The 15,546-nt window shown below is 35.9% G+C and overlaps 1 pseudogene across 1 annotated transcript; it reads left to right on the top strand.

Moving 5' to 3' along the window:
- Positions 1-6,415: 6,415 nt before the first annotated feature.
- LOC104605924 (sulfate transporter 1.2-like) lies at positions 6,416-14,699 on the top strand (annotated as a pseudogene). The gene is made up of 16 exons (XR_016078763.1): positions 6,416-6,494; positions 6,681-6,758; positions 6,875-6,968; positions 8,301-8,665; positions 8,768-8,816; positions 8,942-9,142; positions 9,322-9,496; positions 9,593-9,658; positions 9,749-9,862; positions 9,956-10,072; positions 10,170-10,296; positions 10,719-11,005; positions 11,092-11,282; positions 12,971-13,057; positions 13,146-13,223; positions 14,174-14,699. The product of XR_016078763.1 is annotated as a sulfate transporter 1.2-like (transcript).
- Positions 14,700-15,546: the final 847 nt, after the last annotated feature.

Raw genomic sequence — 15,546 nt, 5'->3', positions numbered from 1 at the left:
CCCACAACGTCCCACGGCACATCTCCGCCGTGTATTGAGAACATCAGATGATGATATCATCGATTCTAGTACTATCATCGGGAGATGTTCCCAATACACAGTGGAGTGGGTGCCCTTGTGGGGCACAGATGTGAACTCAAAAAATTGAAGAATCAAATTGTTAATAGGTGAAACTAGTCAACTAGTGAATTGGTTTATTCAATTTGTTTCAGTTCTAGGTTTGGTTTCAAAAAATATAGCCCATAGTTTGGTACCACTAACATTCCAGTTTGACCGAATATGAGCCTGAATGAAGAGCCACAAACGATCAAACTCGTCAAAGGAGTAGCAAAAACAATTAGATAGAAGGGGGCATGGTTTAAAGCAATGTTTTTGAACCGTCATTGACTCGGACGATCGGACTGTTTGGCCTAGAAACCGTCCAAGCAACTGGTTTCGTTTCACCCTTAACCTATTCTTAGGTAAAATATTGTTGACTTGGTTAGAAAATCGTTGATTCGAGCGGTCGAACCATCGACTCGTTCGACCTAGACATCGATTTGTGGTTTAAAAAAGTTGCAGAGGATAGAGAGGGAAGAAATTGAGGATCTGAGACATGAACTCAGATCTAAGATCCAACACAGAGAGAGAGAGAAGAAGAAGAAGAAGAAGAAGAAGAAGAAGAAGATTGTTGACGTTGCAGAGAAATCGACCTCAGATCTCATTGCGTCTGTTGCCGCTGCCTTGCCGTCACCTCGCCATTATCGTCGTCAATGAGGGTCGAGTCCTCCCCCTCCTCTTCCTTCTTCTTCCCTCCTTCCCTCCTTCCTTTCCTTTCTCTGATTTTCTTTTTTTTTTTTCCTTTCTCTTTCCTTTATTTCTTTCCTTCTTTTCTTCTTTCTTTCTCAGCCCACAACAAAGTCTCTTCTCCTTTCTCATATAAAACTTTTATATGAGAAATATTTACACTAATGCAAACCATCCAAAAAACCGTTTGTCTTGGACGGTTTAATCACTAACCCAGAAATCGATAGCTAGAATGATTCCATTTCTGGGTTGGTTTTTAAAACCTTGATTTAAATTAAGTATCGATAAGACTGATATGCATGTCTATTGAGTGTTTCAATATTTGATAACTTTTTTTAGTTTTTTTTCAAAATTGTTTAGGGGGTTAATTTTAGGCTTGCCACCCTTGAAAGTGGCGAATTCCAAAATATCCCTTATTTGAGGTTTCAAAAAGTTATTGATATGATACGAATGCACGATACATATGATAGGAGATGTATCTAATCAAAATTTTGTACCTTGAAAGGAGATGTAAAAGACACGAGTCTGGAACCCATTTTCAGGCCCAAATACTTAAGCGATCAACTACCTATTAACTAGCACGCAATCAAAGACTCGAAGTTTCTAGGGAGAATGATGGTTCAGCCCAGGGTCAGAATTTATAGGATCAAAGTATAGTTGGGGTAGGTGCCAGTTCAAAATTGATGCCAATTCATGGGCAGGTGTTGGTGCATAAAGTATGGGTATTTGACATTTTGAATGTTTATAGATCTGCAGTGGAATTCAGAAATCTATATTACGCCTATCCGTACTTCTCCCAAATTTCTATGACTGAAATCTGGTATAGACTATATAGACTATAGAAGTAGAACACTTGGTTAAACACATTCACTCTCTTCATTGGATTTGTCCATTTGAAATCTGTGTGTTTCTCTTCGAGCAAAATCCTCAGCAACTCTAACAATTTGGCTATCTTCTTCTAATTTGCTGCTTGGTTCCCTTTTTCGAGCCCATGAACCGATGAACAGGTCTAGTGAATATGGTGTCTTTGATAATAATTTTAATGCTCCGAGGTGGCTTGATCTAAGATACACAGTTGATCATTATCTTCAAATCTCTCTCCAGCCAAATGTATGTTGATGATTGAAGAACAATATAAGGATTGCTTTTCTCTTCCCCTCCTCCCCCAAGCAACATTGAGGGTCTAATCAGAATCGGAATCAAAATTCTTTAGAATTAGAATCGGAATGGCCTATTCCCATAGTATATTTAGTTAGGGGGGAGGGGGGGGAGAGAGAATGTCATTCCTCCCAATCAAATAGTTGGAATTGAAATTGAAATAACCCATTCGGATTCCAATTCCATGCCCCTATTCCCATGAACCAAACATACCCTAAACGTATGGCCTTTGCTCCCTCTGGAGTCTGGAATGCCCTTATTCCAATTTCAAATTTTTCTTTAAACATTACCCAATTAGAAGATTTCCATTGGATTACAAGTTTTATCTATAATTAACTCAAATGACATCCTTGTTGTCCAGGAATCTTTGTTTAGTTTTTCTACGATCATGACTGGGTAAGGGGTTTTGTCTTGGAATATAAACTCATTTATGGTTGTCCATATTCTCCACAAGTGGAAAGCAATTTTATCCCATATGTCTTTTATTCTATGGCCCACTTTAGATGGTAGTAAACAGTTCCACCGGCATTCTTGGCAAGTGTGCAATTAAAGATATGTGCTATTCATCTTCTATGGTTGATCCACACACACTTCTTCTGGTGCCATTGTCATTTTGTTAAATGAATGGAATATTCCAATGTGATTGTAATGTGGTTATACATTTTTAAACCCCAAACTACCATTATATTATATTTAAAAAACATTTTTTTTCAAAATCATAAAAATATAGAAATTCATAAAACACAAAAAATGTGCATAAAAATTCATAAATTTTATCCAAACGTAGTAAAATGTTACAAAATAAATAAAGGAAGAAAGAAAGAGATACAAATTCATAATCCACCCAAAAAAATCTTGTATTTTGGACTATCTATGAAATTTTGTGTGTTTTTATGCAATTTCCACTATGTTTGACTGAAATATACTGTTTTTCTGGTTTTTATCAATCTTTTTGTTGTTTTTTTTGTGCATTTATATATTTTTTGCAATTTTTGCTAGAATATATGTTTTATTAATTATGAATACTTGTGCTTACTACATTTTCTGCAATCTTTTGTTCATTGTCAATATTATCTCAGCCTTGTCTCAAATATATTGGGTCAGCTACATGTTCTTATTTTGTCATTCCATCTGTTGAGTGCCCCATGACCATGGGCATTTTGTTCATAGTTTTAGTGTTAGTTGTCAACTTAATACAACCCGCCTCCTTTATTTGGGCTTTGGGACTATTGGCTGTAAGACAAGCTTAAATTGATGGAGTTAGATTAAGGGCAACATGATTTGATAAAAATAAATAAAAAAAGGGAAAATTTATGATATGGAAAAGATATGGTATAGAAAGAGTTTTGACCAATCAAAACTCACCCATGAATTTTGATAAATAGCACCTGAATCGCTATCAAGTCTATGATTCTAGTTGATTGGTCACGTGTGTTTTTCGGATTATATCTTTTTCATATCATAGTTGAACCAAAAAATAAAAAAAAACATGAAATACATAGGTTACTCGAATCTAACACATACATATGACTTTGAAAGCATCTCCCATGAAAAATACTTGCTTCATACATATGACTATCTATTAAAAAAAAAAACTAGAGGGGATACCTTCCAAGCAAAAACTCTATGCACACTTTTCTTTAAATGAAATAGTTCATAAATTATAAATTAAACCAGATTTAATTTACTAAATTAAAATAAAACCAAATAGCATAGGTAATTAGGCTTGTAAACAAATCGGATTCGAATCGAATCAGGCTATATTCGAATTTGAAACCGATTATAGCTACTGATATTTGAATTCGATTCGATATACGACGGATATCAAATACATCAATTCGAATTCGATTTCGATTATTGAATCGAATATTCGATTCGATTCGGATTCGACCGAATGCGATGGATTCCCACCTGTAAGACTGTAATCACCTTGAGAAAAGAGGGAGGGGACGACGACAAGCATGGGTTTCTGGCAGTGCAAATGCAATGGGTTCCCATCGGCAGTCATGGGTTGTAGCACAAAGCCGGTGATGCTGGACGGTTGAGGTCTAAGGGTTGCTTGAGCTTGAGTAGTGGCGAATGGGCGATTGAGCGAAAGAGACGGTGTTGATCTTGAGCTCTGAGCTTGAGCTATGGCTGGTGACCGTTGCTCGACCGCTATCATTGGCAATGCCGTTGGTGATGGTGGTTGCTTGGGCGACGAGTCAAAGACTGAGAGAAGAGAGATAGAGGTAAGAGCCTAAGAGGAAAGACGAGACAAAGATGAGTGACGATGGCATTTGAACTCCGACAAATGGCTGGTGGTTGGTCGGATGATGAGGGGGTGACCGGTGGTGGTTGCTTGGGCGGCAACCAGCAATGGCGGAGGGAGTGACGGACGAAGGGTTAGGGTTTTCTAGGGTTTTGAGAGGTAAAATGAAAGAGTTCGAAACTTCGAATGTAATGTTCGATTTTGGTTTTTGACTTTTATTTTTTTTTGAGAGGTAAAATGAAAGAGTTTGAACTAATGCTATTTTTCATTTTCTTTTCATTAACTTTTATATAATATAATATAATATAATATAATATAATATAATATAATATAATATAATATATAAAATATATATAATCAGTTTAGATATTTATCGAATCGGATTAGTGTATATCCGAGTTTGACCGAATATTCGATTCAAATTATCTAAATTCGATTAAATTAAACCAAATCTCGGATTCAAATTTGGATTTTTGAATACCGTTTACAGGCCTATAGGTAATGGAAACATTAAACGTTGTATGACCCATTCCCCTAGATAAAGTGGGTTATTAAATATAAATAAAACATGATTTAATCTCTTAAATCAAATAAAAAATCTATCAGAAATTCTTTAAAAATTGAATAAAAAACTAAGATAAATTTATAGGATAAGAGATGTCAAACAAAATAAATCAAATTTAGTGACAGGCAATTCTGATTTGTCAGAGTTCTTCCAATATCATGTCCTATGGGCACACTTGGGATATGCTATCGAAAGAACATAAGAAAGTGGATTTTTTTGTTCTTTATTTTTTTCTTTTTGCAAATCTACGATGAGATTGGATTACCAAAATAAAATGAAAAAACTAAGGAAGAATGACGTTGAGGAGTTGACCAAGGTTTTAAAAACTGACTCTTTAATGGAACAGTTTTAACTATTGGTTTCTGGGTTAGCAGTTCAACCATTTGGGTCGAACGGTTCGGATGGTTCATATTAGGAAAGGCCAAATAGTATATGAGTCATGAGAAACAGAGAAAGGAGGAGTGGAGGAGTGGAGAAGAGTATTTTGTCGGCTGAGAAAGAAGAGAAGAAGGAAAGAAAGAAAGGAGAAAGGAAAAGAAGAGAAAGAAAAGGAAGGAAAGAAAGAGGGAAGGAGGGAAGAAGAAGGAAGAGGAGGAGAATGATTCGACGCTCATCGACGACGGTGACAGTGACGACAAGATGGCGGTAATACAACGCATATGACAGATCTCATACGAGTTCTCAGATCTGAGATCTGAGATTGATTTTTCATTTTTTTCTTAGATCTAGATCTAAGATCTTCTTCTTCTTCTCTTCTTCTTTTGAAATATAGATCTGAGATCTGCAACTTTTTCTTCTTCTTCCTGGGTATTAGATCTGAGTTTGTGTCTCAGATCTGCAATTTCTCAAACCGCGAACCGCTATCTAGGTCAAACGAATCGATGGTTCGATCGCCTGGGTCAACGATTTTCTGACTAAGTCAATGGTTTTTTATCCAAGAAAAGGTCAGGGGTGAAACAGAACCGGTTGCTTGAATGGTTTCCAGGCCAAATGGTCCAACCGTCCGGGTCAATGGCGGTTCAAAAACATTCGAATTGACATTTGTGCCCCACAATGCCTGACAACACATCCCGACCTTATTCATATTGAGAGATCATGGATTTATGGATTTTTAAACCATGACGGATATGTGTGGAAAATACTCTCTCCAAAACAAAAGAAAAATCCATCCCCACGAAGAATCTGGCCATTATATTGGTCTGGTTAAGTGGTTTCAAGCTTTTAATAGTCTACCCGAGCTTGTCAATATTTCTCAAGTCGTTCTCAACCCGATATTGAATTTGCTCCCCCACACCAACCTCACCTCACCCGTACTTGATAAGTTGATATCATGATTTATGGGAAGATGTTCTCGATACACAGTTGTGATGTAGTGTAAGGTTGGTGTGAGGCGCGTCTTGTGAGGAGCAAACCGAATTCTCTCAATCCAGTATCACAACGGGACCCACCATCCGGCAAAAAAACAATGACCCGCCATTAAACTACTATGAAATAGAAGACAAACACTGGAGAAAAGTGTACAATGTCATTGGTCTACGTTTGATTCAGATTGAATGCAGAGTCAGCAGACTGACCGAACCGAGCTGTTTCCATAAATGATTGTCCCAAAGACAAAAGAATTAAGAAATCCATTCACTCCATTGTGTATAAAATCCATAGATAGGAATTAGGAATAGGCATGCAGAGTCAGAAGTTTCACTTGGAACTTGGGAGGGAAAAGAGAGAGTGATTGTGGTTTGCTTCTGCTCTGTTTCTCCTCTTATTTATCATAAATCGTTAACAAAAAGGCAAATAAAAGAAAAAGCTACTATTACCAGATTCATTGAATCTGGATGGGTTTTGGATTTTTTATTTCTCAATTTTCCATCTCGTGATCTAAGGTTTTCCTTTATAATGTTTATTATATTATTTCGGAAACAGGACTGTCAAGTGTTCGCCAACGAAAACTGAGGTGGTAATGCGCTCTGGGTTCTCCGTTTCTTCACTGATTTTATAATGGTTTGTGATCTTTTTATCATGTCCTCTTTATGTCCTTTTATTTTTTCCTGGGTTTCAGAAAGAATTATTTTGAGTTAAGGTTTGATTTTTTTCCATTTCTTTTTCTCTTTCACTAGGGGACACTTGTCATGAGCGTTACAGAATCATCCACTACCGATGGCTTTCGTGGCTTTGATGTACATTTTGCGTTAAGCAGGGGAGGATAACTAGGTGGGCTTAAGTTTCTTGGTAGTTAGTAGTAGCTTTTCTTTTTTCACATTGAAGTTGCAAAGTAAAAAAATAAAAAAGACCTTTGCATGGAAAGTTGATTCAATTCTGGATTTTGATTGGTTATTATTTGTTTTGTGCCAAGAAAGAAGTGGTGCGAGATATTTTACTAGCCTCTGAAAAATATTACAGGCCTTTCTTCTCTCTTTTCCTACAGAAAACTAGATTAGACTTCTGGGTTTTGATTAAATTGATACTGGAAATCAATATTCCATGGATTAATGATGCATTTGCTTGAGCGTTTGAAAATGACACTGAAAATACAGGTGAATTCATTTTTTCTTTTTCTGTTTTTTTCCTTTTATTTACTCTCTCTCGGTGGATAAAGGATTGCCTAAAGGATTTTCCCAACAAGATTTTATTTTTGCAGCAAAAAAAAAAACAAGATTTATTTTTATTTTTATTTTATTTTGTTGTTGGATATATTATTCTGTATTTAATAGTTGTACTATTTTTAGCTTTTGGTATGCCGATACTTTATGCAGTGAATCTTAGTTGATAGTGTGCGATGACTTATTTTGTACGCACTCTTCTTCAGAACAAGAATGTTGAGAATAAGAATCTTACTATAAAAATGGAGTCCGGAATCATAGAAATTGCCTTAAAAATGGTAATCAGGTTCTAACTTTTTAAGAAGCATATTGTGTATTCTGTATGTGGCATCTGAAATATCTAGGTTCATTCTTTAGGTTATGGTTAAGGCATTCCCTCAGGTTGAGAAGTTTGACGAGGAATTTCTGTTAACTATATATTCAAGCAAGAGCCCCATCCCCCGTTACCTTCAATATCGGGGAAGACTCTAGATGTCTGAAATTAATATTGTGTAGCTCCAATATATCCATTGTTTGTTGGGGTTGGGAACTTGGGCATCAATATCTATCTGCTAGATTTTGTCTTCTCTTTCTAAGTACTTCTCTTCCTTTCTTGAAACATTGACATTTTCCAGCTTTGTATTAAACATGCTTCCAATTTCCAAAAATCAAGGGACATCAGTCCAAATATGACACTGGTTCTTGAAGTTTGAACTTTTGAACATAGTTGAGTTATGTTGAGTGTTGTTGAATATAAAGCCTTACGCTTTTATACTTTAGATATCAAACTTCACAAAGCTGAGGGTTTCTCATTCTCCCTCTCTTCCTTTTCATCTATATTTATACCATTTATCAAAAAAATGTTATGTTTTGTGAACTGTAAGCATTTGTACTTTAAATATCACAATACAACAAGGACTATATCCTTTCTGATCAAGCTTGTCTTGCTTTTCTTGCATTATAGGTAATTTTCATATATAGTTTCAGTTTCCAATGGACCAATCCACTGATGAAAAACTTGAAACAAAGGAGATGGACATCAGACGCCTTTCATCTTCACAACATCACACAGATAACTTGCCATATGTTCACAAGGTGGGAGTGTCCCCACGTCAGACCCTGTTGAAGGAATTTGCAGCAACTGCTAAGGAAACATTCTTTGCTGATGACCCTTTACGTCCTTTCAAGGACCAACCTGGATCAAAAGGGTTCATCCTAGGTATCCAGACTCTTTTTCCCATTTTGGAATGGGGGAGGAACTACAGTTTAACAAAATTTAGAGGAGACATCATTGCAGGGTTTACCATTGCAAGTCTCTGTATTCCTCAGGTAGGTAAAATACTCAAAAGGAAGAAGGAAAATAGGAATCTGATTTGTCTAGCATATCTTGACAACTCTAAAACTATTGTGTTTTTTAATTTTTCAAATCAGGACATTGGATATTCAAAGCTTGCAAATTTATCTCCCCAGTATGGACTATGTAAGTTTATGTAGATCAACACCTTTCAGTTGTTGTTTACATGCAAGTAATGGCCTAATATTTGTTTATGATGCATGTTCTAATGTCTTGATGATTATTTTCTTGTTTCTTGAGGATAATTTCAGACTCCAGCTTTGTTCCCCCATTGGTTTATGCTTTCATGGGGAGTTCAAGAGATATTGCCATTGGACCAGTGGCTGTGGTGTCTCTCTTGCTGGGGACTTTGCTCCAGGATGAGATAGATCCTGTTATTATGCTTTGTTCCCCCTTGTGTTCACCGCTACTTTTTTTGTTGGGATCACTCAGGCTGCTCTTGGATTTCTTAGGTTATTATGCTTTATTCTACCATCAAGTACTTAGGTTCTGCACTGGATATTACAAGTAATTCTGTTAGATGGTGTTCTTTTTACCTCCACATTGTTTTTATTTATTGTTTGCTCTTCTTAATTACCTCATTTTCCTTTGGTCTTCTTTATAATATTAAAGGGTTCTTTTCCTTTTTTAGATTGGGATTCTTGATTGACTTCCTGTCCCATGCTGCCATTGTTGGGTTTATGGGTGGGGCTGCCATCACAATTTCACTTCAACAGCTCAAAGGTTTTCTTGGCATTCAAAATTTTACAAAGAAAACTGACATTGTTTCAGTAATGCACTCAATTTGGAGCTCAGTACATCATGGGGTATGCTTGTTATATAAGCTGGTTGCAATAAAATATGAACCATCCAGTTTGCCTATGGCTTTAAACCAATTTACTAATCTTTACTACATTTTGCAGTGGAACTGGCAGACAATATTTATAGGAGCTGTATTTTTATGCTTCCTTCTATTTTCCAAACACATAGTAAGAACTTTTACTCCTTACCTCCTTCTATTTCGGATTTTATGTGGTTGGAATATTTTACCTGGTTCTTACATGATTTGAGGGGAACAGGGAAAGAAGAGTAAAAGACTTTTCTGGGTACCTGCAATTGCCCCATTGATCTCTGTTATCCTCTCAACCTTTTTTGTGTATATTACACGGGCAGACAAGAAAGGTGTTCAAATTGTAAGTGAGAATTTCTGTTGCTTTCTCTTTCCAGAACTTATAAAATGGAATTAATAGAAGTCATCCTAAAATACTAATTTTATTTTTTTTAAGGTGAAACATATAGAGAAAAGCATCAATCCATCATCTGTGCATGAAATCTATTTCACTGGTCATTATCTTCTGAAAGGATTCAAGATAGGTGTTGTGGCTGGTATGATAGCATTGACGGTAAGTAAATTCTGCACCACATTTTTTAATTTATCAATACAAATTTATTAATTGATTCTTCCACTATGTCTAATAACAAATGCATTGGATTTTTAAGGAAGCTATAGCAATTGGAAGAACATTTGCATCAATGAAGGACTATCAAATTGATGGAAACAAAGAAATGGTGGCCTTAGGTTTAATGAACATTGTTGGTTCGATGACTTCTTGTTATGTAGCCACAGGTAAGGCAGAAAATATGTATAAAAGCAAATATAAGTTAGAAACTTTGGCTACGTTTGAACAAAGACATGCTTCTCAGTCTTTGTCAGCTAGGCCATGGATAACTCTGTAAACCAATGGGCTGTGAACAGAACAGATTGGGCTAAGGGGATCTTTACCAAGAAAAGGTCAAATTAGATGACTGTAACCATTGAATGGGGCGAGTCTTTCAATTGCCATAAAATATACAGAAAATGATTCCTTAATTTTACCATTCAGACGGCTAAGATTGTCTGATCAGGTTATGGCAGATAAGCACCTGCATGTATTTAGTATGGATTCTATGGAACTATGGATGGCACAAGTTCAACTGAAGTGCTTAGGATTCCCCCTTCCCTTATCATGTGTGTATATGTATGATTGATGGGATCCCCTTATCTTGCAGGATCATTTTCACACTCAGCTGTTAATTACATGGCTGGCTGCCAAACCGCTATTTCAAACATTGTGATGTCCTGCGTTGTATTACTAACCTTGGAACTGATTACTCCGCTCTTTAAATACACCCCAAATGCAATTCTTTCTTCTATTATTATTTCTGCTGTGATTGGACTAATCGACTATGAGGCAGCACTTCTCATATGGAAGATAGATAAATTTGACTTTGTTGCTTGCATGGGAGCCTTCTTTGGTGTAGTTTTTGTTTCTGTTGAAATAGGCCTCTTAATAGCAGTAAGTACCAAAATTGATAACCTCCAATATTAGAACTCGTCTATCAATTTTCATTCACTTAAATTTGCTTCTCATTGATGTAATAGGTATCCATATCCTTTGCTAAAATCCTCGTACAAGTTACAAGGCCACGGACTGCAGTACTTGGCAATATCCCCAGGACTACTGTCTATAGGAGCATTGAACAATATCCAGATGCAATCAAGGTTCCAGGCACACTCATTGTGAGAGTTGATTCTGCTATCTACTTTTCCAACTCCAACTATGTCAAGGAGAGGTAGAATGCTCTTTAGGCTTTTTTTAGCAATCTCTGTGCACATTATTATCTCACTTGACCTTCATTTTGCACAAGGAAACATAAACTAGTATTGCGAAACACATCTCTAAACAATGTCAGTATGCATTGAGTAAAAAACTAAAAATTGCTCAAGGCCTTGCATTTGAATGGGTCAGACAATAAAACAGTCAATCATCTGGGTCAATGATCAACCCATGATATCATTATAAAAATTATTTAAAAAAATTAAAAATAATACAGAAAACTGGTAACTGATTGAATGCTGGGTCAATGATGGTTGAAAACACTAATGTAAAACTATATGGGAAATATGGGAATTTCTTCTAAGTGTGAATCCCCTTTTTCTTAATTGAGTTGCTCATGGATAAGAAACTCCAGCTCTTTTCTTCAAACTCCTCTTTTTCTGATAATTTTTTTGTTTCTTCTTTGGTTTAGTTGAGCGATTCAAATCCTCATGGTCATGGGAAGTGCTACACCTTTTAAAACTTGATGCACAGAATACACTAAAATGAAGTAGTAAGAAATTAGTGAACACTGCCTCGTATTACTTCATCTTTGTATGCTGTTAAAATGTTATTTAATCCCACTTGATTGGGCTAGATAACTTTGTTAAAGTTCATGTACAAAAACCTCCATTTTTCAGGAATGTTCCAGTCTTTAACACATCTGGCTCTCACTATTAAAACAAACTTTTCTTTTACCTTTTTCCTCTAACTCTATTTTAGCTACTAGTATTTACATCTTGGTACACTGTTACAGGAAACAATTTGCAATACTATGGCTGACTGATGAGATTGCCTCCAATACTTCTTTTAGACTTCTTCATCCTTGTACATTTTTCATCTCTTAAAAATATGGTTAGGCATAAATGGAAAATTAAAGAAATCAATTTGCTTTTTTCTCATATTTAGAATTATAATGGTGAAGGCCACAGTGTTTATAATTCCAACTATAATATCTGCATTCACATGCCTGATTCTATCTGGTCAATGTGTGACAAATTCCTAATGAACACCTCTGGAGAGAACTCTGGACCAACAGTTACATGCAAGAGATCTTTCTAGGGAAAGAACTGTTCTATTTGGAATGTTTTTAACGTTGGCATTTAATATAAAGGATACCACATACTTTCTTGGCTATGACAATCGAGACTGTAAAAAGAAAAAAATCTGGTCTTTTTTCCTTGAGTCTCAAGGATCTCCTTGGTTTGAAAAATGGATACCATTGTCTGATGCCCATTTTGCACAGAAAGATGAAAGTGTAGCCATCCTGATGTCTGATTTAGAGCCCTTCTGTGGTACCAAAAATGTATGGTACCTAAAAATTAGTAATCTGGTCTGATTGCTTATGACTCTTTTAGGTACCTTAACATTGCAGTACCATAGAAATTGTCCCTGATTAAAGAATTCTTCAGTGTGGCAGATAACACTTCATCCCATACTGATAATATGAATTAGAGTACTAGAAGCTTTTCTCATCATTTAGCTTCTCTGGGCCTTTCAAGTTGTTTTGCTTCTTCTCTTTCGCACCCCTTGCCAGTTTGGCTTTGTAACACCAGTTAATCTCTTATTTTGAATTGAATGTCTTGCTTTGGAATAAAAAAGTTCAACTCCTTGCAGCTGTTACAGATACAATGGTGACATTAACACAAATCCATCCTCTTGTAGGATTTTAAGATGGCTAACAGATGAAGAAGAACACTTGAAAGAGAAGAACCCTAGCAAGAATCCAGTTCTTGATTGTTGATATGTCACGTAAGTAATCACAATCTGATTTTAGTGATCTGTTTTCTTTTATTACTGAATTTCTAACTCATCTCCATTATTCTGTGCTTGCCTGCAGCTGTTATTGACATTTGACACCAGTGGCATCCATGCCATGGAAGAGTTACACAAGAGTCTCCAGAAGAGAGATGTTCAGGTAATTTACACTGATAACCATCCCATGTTATGCATAGTAAGAGTATAAGGCACCTTGATCATTGCTGGTTGAATATCTTCTCAACAAAACAAAAGGAAGAAAGAAAGGTGTACTTGTTGAATAGCTAAAATCATTTATTGTACCTGATTTTCGACCTTGAGAGAAGAATTCTATATGCAGTTCTGGACTTTCAGTTCAAGTTGAGAAGTGGCAGCAGGGAGTTGAGGTACCACCACTAATGTGGCATACTAGGGACTTCCTAAGATTTCAAATTACCTTAGTGCACATATACATATAAATATATAGAGAACTTTACATATGACACAATAATGGCATTTATCATAGAACTATAGAAAACCATGAGAGAAAGTAGATTGAGATGGTTTGGTCATGTGCATGGAAGACCATCTACAGCACTTGTAAGAAGAAAGTGATGATCTGTTACAAGTTGACGAGGTTAGAAGAGCTAGGGGCAGACTGAAAAGGATTTGTGTGGAAGTAACAAGAAAAGATTTAAGCACCCATAATTTAACGATGGATATGGCACTGAACAGAAAGGTATGCCAAAACAGGATTGAGATTATAAACATATAGTTGGGACAAGGCTTAGATGATGATCGTTTTATCCAAGGTTCAAAATTTTGACACGATATGCCCCATATCCCATATCAGGTGTATCATATCGTATTGGTAGATGGCTGATATACCTTTTTTAAGGATTTTCCTAAAAGTATTTAATTAAAATGTTAAGATATTTTTGAACCTTGCCCAAGACCTATTTTTGAAAAAAAAAATACCAAAAAAAAGTGACATGCACATGGTTCAAAGTGTCAATAAACCCCTTCCAGCGTATCCGGGTGTATGATGCTTTGAACCTTGGTTTTATCAATGTCTATTGAGTTTATAAACATGGGAAGTAACTTATTGTTAACTTTTATGCTATTGTGCAGCTTGTTCTAGCAAATCCTGGGCAAGTGGTGATTGACAAGCTATACACATCCAAATTTACAGAGCTGATCGGTGAGGACAAGATTTTTATCACGGTTGCAGATGCCGTGTTAACCTGTGTTCCAAAGATGGTAAACGAAGTGTAATAATTACATCCACACAAAGGCCACCTTGTCCATATGAAAACAGACAACTATGACACACAGAAACGTAAAGAAAAAAAGAAGATAGTCACATGGTTCAATAAAAGAAGATAAAGATAGAAGTTCCTGTGCTCATAATCTATTTTCAGAGAAATTTGGAAGATGATAAAACATGCATGGCCACAGATAGTTAAGGATTGGAGCAGAGAGCGGAGGGACTGTGCACAGAAGAAAAGAAGAAGTTCCGATCGAGTAGGAAGCGTAAGGCGTTGTCTCCTGGAAGTAGTGTTTTCATTTGCATATATATATATATATACAGTGTAAGAGTATTTATGTAATTCCGAAAATATATAGGAAAAGAAATTAAAGGTGGGTATCTAACAGCAGTTATACTTTTTAATAATCGTGGTCACCAGCTCACGCACAGGTGACAAACCAGATTGATCATCAAGACAAGACATGATAACGCCAAGGATTAATAAAATGAAAAAGGGCTAAGAGAAGAGATTGACTAAAGCAAGAAAAGAAAGCAGTCACCATCCATGAATCATATAATAATGGACCTTGTTAATTTACGAAAGCTTAATAAATTAGTTTCCAATAATTTTTTCTCTGAGTTTGGAATAATTGAGTCAGTGACGATCGCAGTTTTCTGATTGAGTTTCAAAAGTTGTAAATCTAAAAGTTTGAACGTAGGCAAAAAAGAGGCTAGATGCGCCCAAAGTTCCTTAGCTCAGCATTACCATGAGGCCATGAGGGGTCTCTGTCATTATATATATGCAAAGTCGTGGAATTCCTGTCAACTTGTACAAATTCAACGCTCCCCTTAAGTTTGGCTTTTTAATCCAGTGTTACTTGTTAAAATTTATAACCCTTTTTTAATGTTAATCACAGTTAGGTGTAACAAAAGGTGAAGTTTCAGAATTAATCAAAAGAGAGTAGAAACCAAAAAATATTAAAATGTGGTGTTTAATTTAGGGAGTAAAATTATAATACAAATTGATGAAAAGAATAATCTTTTATTAATAAATTAATAATCAGTACTTAATGTAATTCTCACTTAAAGGGCAAAGGAAACTCGATTTATGTTTGGAAATTAAATCAGGAAGCAACATGGATCGATCAATGACTTAATAGCAATTAATACGAACTACTGTCAAGCTAGTTATTTCCACCCAGATGTAAACACAGACCATATTTATGACTAATAATAATAAAACTTCCACTGTTTG

Source organism: Nelumbo nucifera, chromosome 1 (genome assembly GCF_055504915.1).
Source record: "Nelumbo nucifera cultivar China Antique chromosome 1, China Antique-T2T, whole genome shotgun sequence".
Classification (NCBI taxonomy): Eukaryota; Viridiplantae; Streptophyta; class Magnoliopsida; order Proteales; family Nelumbonaceae; genus Nelumbo; species Nelumbo nucifera.
Note: the sequence above shows the minus strand (reverse complement) of the source record. Positions and strands in the feature narration are given on the sequence as shown.